The sequence below is a fragment of the Dipteris shenzhenensis genome, chromosome 6 (assembly GCF_047967505.1).
Source record: "Dipteris shenzhenensis isolate YYH24624 ecotype China chromosome 6, Dip_SZ_1.0, whole genome shotgun sequence".
Classification (NCBI taxonomy): domain Eukaryota; kingdom Viridiplantae; phylum Streptophyta; class Polypodiopsida; order Gleicheniales; family Dipteridaceae; genus Dipteris; species Dipteris shenzhenensis.
In genome coordinates, this window is record NC_141601.1 from 23,263,266 (window position 1) to 23,269,024 (window position 5,759).

General features: G+C 40.7%; 1 non-coding gene across 1 annotated transcript; it reads right to left on the reverse strand.

Annotated features, from left to right (window-relative positions):
- Positions 1-4,545: 4,545 nt before the first annotated feature.
- Positions 4,546-4,618, reverse strand: TRNAE-CUC (transfer RNA glutamic acid (anticodon CUC)). Its single transcript has one exon. It is a non-coding gene; the product is annotated as a tRNA-Glu (tRNA).
- Positions 4,619-5,759: the final 1,141 nt, after the last annotated feature.

Genomic DNA, 5,759 nt, shown 5'->3' on the forward strand with positions numbered 1-5,759 from the left:
TCCTCTTTCTCTCCTCATTTCTCCTTTTGTTTATCCCCTTCTCCCCCCTCTTCTCTTCCTTCTCCCCTCAAGTCTTTCTTATTTTTCCCTCTTCTCCTCTTTCTCCCCTCTTCTTTATTTCTCCCCTCTTCTCCCTTCTTTATTCTCTCTTATTAATTCACAAAATGAAAATAAATAAAAAAATAACAATCCTGTAGTCCTAGCTTTTATGTAATTTCTCTATCTTTTTTTTAGTGGGAGAATCATATATTCAACATGATTACTAGTGGGAGTGAAGCCAATGGGAGCTAGTGGACTTGATGGTCCTTTGAAGGAAAAGTAGGGGAAAAGTTTAGTATTTCAGATAAAGTGTGAAAGGTTATTCGCAAGCTCAATCCCCATAAGCAACAAAAAAATTTACAAGAGATGGAGCAAGAGCATGAGAGGTGTAAGTGCAAGCACTCTTAGTCACACACCACACTTCTAAGATATCACAACAATGAGGTACTAGGAGCTATCCAAAACCACTATACTAGCACCTCTCCCTCACATGGCTTGGATACTAGCCGTCGGCGATCAAGTGATGGTGTGATGCCCACTGGATAATGATGTCCCTATTTACTATTCAAGTGATGATGATGGAAACCTCATTATGGATGCCAATGAAAATGCTATGCTTTCACGAATGTAGCAACTATGTTATATAAAATTTAAAGGGCTTCAAGTCATGATGAAAGGAAAAGAAAAATAATAACCTCCAATAATTGCATGACGATTTTTTCAATGCCTGATTCACCTTTGACTCAAGGTGGATGCTAAATAAAATCGAAAATAGGTTGAAACATTAGAGCAAGTGGTTCAAAAAGCTGCAAGAGAGTCACATGCAGTTACGCCTACTAATTACCATAAGAATTATTGGAAGAACATTGGGGATGAAGTGAAGAAAACCCTTGAGGAGCACCAACAAAACTGCAAAGAGGTGGGGCAATCCCACTTTAGATTGGGTGACAAAGCTAGATTTGTGGCCTATTGTGGGAATGCCTTGCAATTAAGCCTCTGTGGAAAGAAGTTAGATGGTGGTTTAGTAGTATGTATGTTTCTTTCCTCTAAAATGGAAGGTGGCTTTGCTAGAAGATAAAGGTCGTATGAACGATGTACTATGGAAAGTTTTGCAGATTATAAGGGCGATTACTATTGCATGCATCTGGCATGCCAAGAATAAATTGATCTTTGAGAAATAATTCTATGGAGTAGGGGGGTGGTATAAAGATTTGGAGACTTCACTAAGATTATGTTTTAGAAGCTTACGTGAGGAATCAATGTGACCTATTGGAATAAAAATAGAAAACTATTTGACCTCATTGTAATTGCCTCTTTTGAGGCTGATTTTCCTTTTTTACTTATATAATATAATGAGTATATTATTCTACAAAAAAGTGTACCTTTTCATCTATTTTCCTATTTATTTTTCTTACTATCTACCTCATGTGTCTACCTATTGATAAGATGGACCAAAATTTCCAATTCTTGTAGTACTAATTGCATGATATAGAAAACATAAAGCTGAGTGATCATCTTAGTGATATATAAATTCTTCTTGATTAAACATTATATATGATGCACAAGCCATTGAATTTGTCAAGCCACAACCTACCAAAAGCTCTTAGAGGTGGAGGTGGTAATGGAGGCTGAAGGTAGGGTTTCTTTTTTTTTTTTTTTTGGCCGGGAAGACTAGAATTTATTATAGTAAACAAAAAAGTGAGCAGAAGGCAGACAATTACAAAATATTTTGACAAGATTCCAATGCCAAGTAAACTTGGCAAAAAATCTTAGTTCTTTCTTCTAAACATTTTCTTAGGTTTGTTTTTAATGGGCTTCGGCGAGGAAACCCCAAAATAAAATCCATTCAAAAAAGCAACAAAGACGACACCAACAAGTTTAGATCTTGATCATCTTGCATGGCTTCATGAGCATGAAAGAGAAAATTGGGACTTCCTTGCTGCTAATGGTAAAGAATGGACTAAACTTCTTTTAGAGGTTGAGTTCTTTGAAACGAGTGGATGTAAAAGAATGTACTAAACTTCTTTTCAAGGTTGAGTTTTTTTTTTAAGACTAGATGGAAGAAGCATCCGAAGGTTGATGGAGTATTAGCGGTGGTGAGCTAAAAGAGAACATTGAGACTATGGTGGGCCATACTAAGAATGAACTAAACTTTTGAACGTTGAGTTTATTCAAAAGGAGATGGTAGCCAAGTACATAAAAACAGAAAAAAATTGTAGGTTGATGGAGTATTAGGGTGGTGAGCTTAACATCGAGACTAAGAATGGACTAAACTTTTGAAGGTTGAGTTTTTCAAAATGAGGTGGTAGTCGAGAAACAAAAAAAATTTGTATAGTTACTCTAAAAAAGAACTTGTACTAACTCGGAGAAACAAAAAAATTTATAGGTTGATGGAGTATTAGGGCGGTAAGTTGAACATCGAGACTAAGAATGAGACTAAACGGGTAATGACATGGTGAGAAAAGGGTTTTCATGGGAAAACCGAATTTCCCACGTTGAATGTCATAACGATTTCAATTTTATGTCATTTTCAACCCTTAAATGCTTCACAAACTCTTTTTCCCACAAAACATTGAGCTCAAGTGCTCCCAAGTTTTGTGGGGGGGAAATGGGAAGAAAGGGTAGGGGACCACTTGCCACCTTGGCATAGAGTTTCCCATTTTCCACAAAAGTATAGGCCTTATGTTTGACCACCTTGGCATAGAGTTTCCCATTTTCCACAAAAGTAGAGGCCTTATGTTTGACCACCTTAGCATAGAGTTTCCTATTTTCCACAAAAGTAGAGGCCTTATGTCAAAATGGGAAGAAAGGGTAGGGGACCACTTGCCACCTTGGCATAGAGTTTCCCATTTTCCACAAAAGTAGAGGCCTTATGTTTGACCACCTTGGCATAGAGTTTCCCATTTTCCACTTTGACATAAGGCCTCTACTTTTGTGCAAAATGGGAAACTCTATGCCAAGGTGGTCAAAAAGTAGAGGCCTTATGTTTGACCACCTTGGCATAGAGTTTCCCATTTTCCACAAAAGTAGAGGCCTTATGTCAAAGTGGAAAATGGGAAACTCTATGCCAAGGTGGTCAAACATAAGGCCTCTACTTTTGTGGAAAATGGGAAACTCTGTGCCAAGGTGGCAAGTGGTCCTTTGACATATGGCCTCTACTTTTGTGGAAAATGGGAAACTCTATGCCAAGGTGACAAGTGGTCCCCTACCTTTTCTCCTTGTTTTTTCCCCGTAAAATCAGTGAGGACTTTTGTAGGAAATGGGAAACTCTATTCCAAGGTGGCAAATGGTCCCCTAGCTTTTCTTCTCAGTTTTTTCCCACAAAATTAGGGAGGACTTGAGCTCAATGGTTTTGTGGGAAAAAGAGTTTGTGAAGCATTTAAGGTCCTTACTAATCTAGACCCCTCATATGGCAACTCCCCCTCCCCAACTTGCATTAACCTTTGCCCTCCAAAAATTAATCCCTTCTCCTAGTTAGCCTTGCAACCCTGCTTCGCTCTACACTGCCTCCTTCTCCGCACTCCTTCTTCCGTCCCTCCTCTATTCCACTGCCTTCTCCTTTTCCTCCTCCTCCCCATTCCTTCCCCCTCTCCTTCCCCTCCTCAATTAATCCCTTCTCGTAGTTAGCCTTGCAACCCTGCTTCGCTCTACACTGCCTCCTTCTCCGCACTCCTTCTTCCGTCCCTCCTCTATTCCACTGCCTTCTCCTTTTCCTCCTCCTCCCCATTCCTTCCCCCTCTCCTCCCCCTCCTCAATTCCCGTTCCCTGCTCCTCCTCCTCTATTCCGTCCTTCTCCCCACTCCTCCTTCTTCCCCCCCTCCTCCTCTCTCCTTCCCACTCCTCTCTCCCCCTTCCTCCCCTTCTTCGTCCTTGTATTGGGAGGGCTTTACAACCCCCTGCTTGTTACTCCCCCCCCGCCTTTGCCCCCCCTCCTCCTCCTCCTCTTATAAGGGTGCATAACATTTAAGACTTTTCAAGAAGCCACCGTCAAGTTTCTGGAAAGCTCCTTAATCCGCCTCAACTATTACCACTTTAATTCGCCTCTCCCATAGATTATGCTTTGCAATTCTTATGTTAATCAACATTGCACTCCCTTCAACTAATTCTAATAGTGAGGTTTTTGTCGATGGGGGGCCTACCCATCTATTCATTATGACATTCAACATGGGAAATTTGTTTTTCCCACCATATCATTACCCCTTAGGACAATGGCCTACCCATCTATTCATTATGACATTCAACATGGGAAATTTGTTTTTCCCACCATATCATTACCCCTTAGCACAATACATTCAACATGGGAAATTTGTTTTTCCCCACCATATCATTACCCCTTAGAACAATGTCATATCGCCTTAAGTATGGACTAAACTTTTGAAGGTTGAGGTTCTCAAAATGAGGAAGAATGACTAAACTTTTGAAGGTTGAGGTTTTCAATATGAGAGGAACAAAAAGAAATCTGCGGATTCTCTACAACAAAAGATTTGTAGTCACTCGGGAGCGAGTTTCCGTTGCCGGGACTTGAACCCGGGTCGCTCGGGTGAGAGCCGAGTATCCTAACCAACTAGACTACAACGGATTGATGACACCAAGTTTGCCAAACAAAATTATATCGTCTATTGACTTGAAAGGAAACCCCCTACGTTTTCCTAGGTGCTTAAAACCGGCCTCAACCCTTCCTGCGTTTAAAGCTCAATAGATGCCTTGCCGGATCGCATTTGTTTCCCTGGTTGGATTTTGTACAGATTGACCCCAACAAGCGGCTTTACAACTCCAACGATCTCAATCAAGATACTGAATCTCCCTATACTTCTTTCTCTTCTCTCAAATTTCATCCAATGGAAGTAGCGAAGGAGTTCATCTCGTTATGCTGAAATGTCTTATTGATGATCTCGCATTCATGTCTTTTTTCTCCCTCAATTTGGAGTAGGGGAGTGACAAAAGCTATAAGTTTACTGTGCTCCTTTAAACAGTAGCACAACCCCTTGCAACAAAGACAGTTCTTTGTACTGGCAAAAACGCATCTTGGTTCTAGAGTCTGGACTCTGGAGGGGTTTGGTTGGTTCAAACAAAAAGCATTTGTCTTTTAAATTCAGGGCCAGCTACATTCCTGCGAGTCAGATACATCTCAAACCATAGGGTCATTTTATTCTTACGATGGTTTGCCACTGTCATATCAGGCAAGGATGCTTGGGTCCCATTTCCTAACCATAGCGTCATTTTATTCTTACGATGGTTTGCCACTGTCATATCAGGCAAGGATGCTTGGGTCCCATTTCCTTTCTTTGTTAGCTTTGCATTCAAAGCAATGTTACTATACTCAAGAGAATGTTCAACTTACTATGCTGCTTGCTCTTCGAGTACATGTAAATGGGTGTTGTTAGCTCTTATTTAATGATTTGAGCTACTCTCACAGGGTTGCTGTTACCATCGTGGTCTCTTATTTCTGGATAAATGTGCTCAACATTCATCTGCTGTCGGAGCGTGCTGCATTCGAGCCAGCTACGGCAAGATGTGACTTTGTAATCTGATATATTGACGATTCAACTTACTGTGGTGATGCACTTTTGTACTACTATGATGCTCTGCTACAGTTGTATTGCAATAGCATTGAGGTTAAATAACGGCTTTCTGGATTTGAGACATTGAACATGGACGAGCAACTAGCCATGACCACTTTCGGATAGTTTACGTCTTCTCAAGCCAACTCTCCAGGAAGA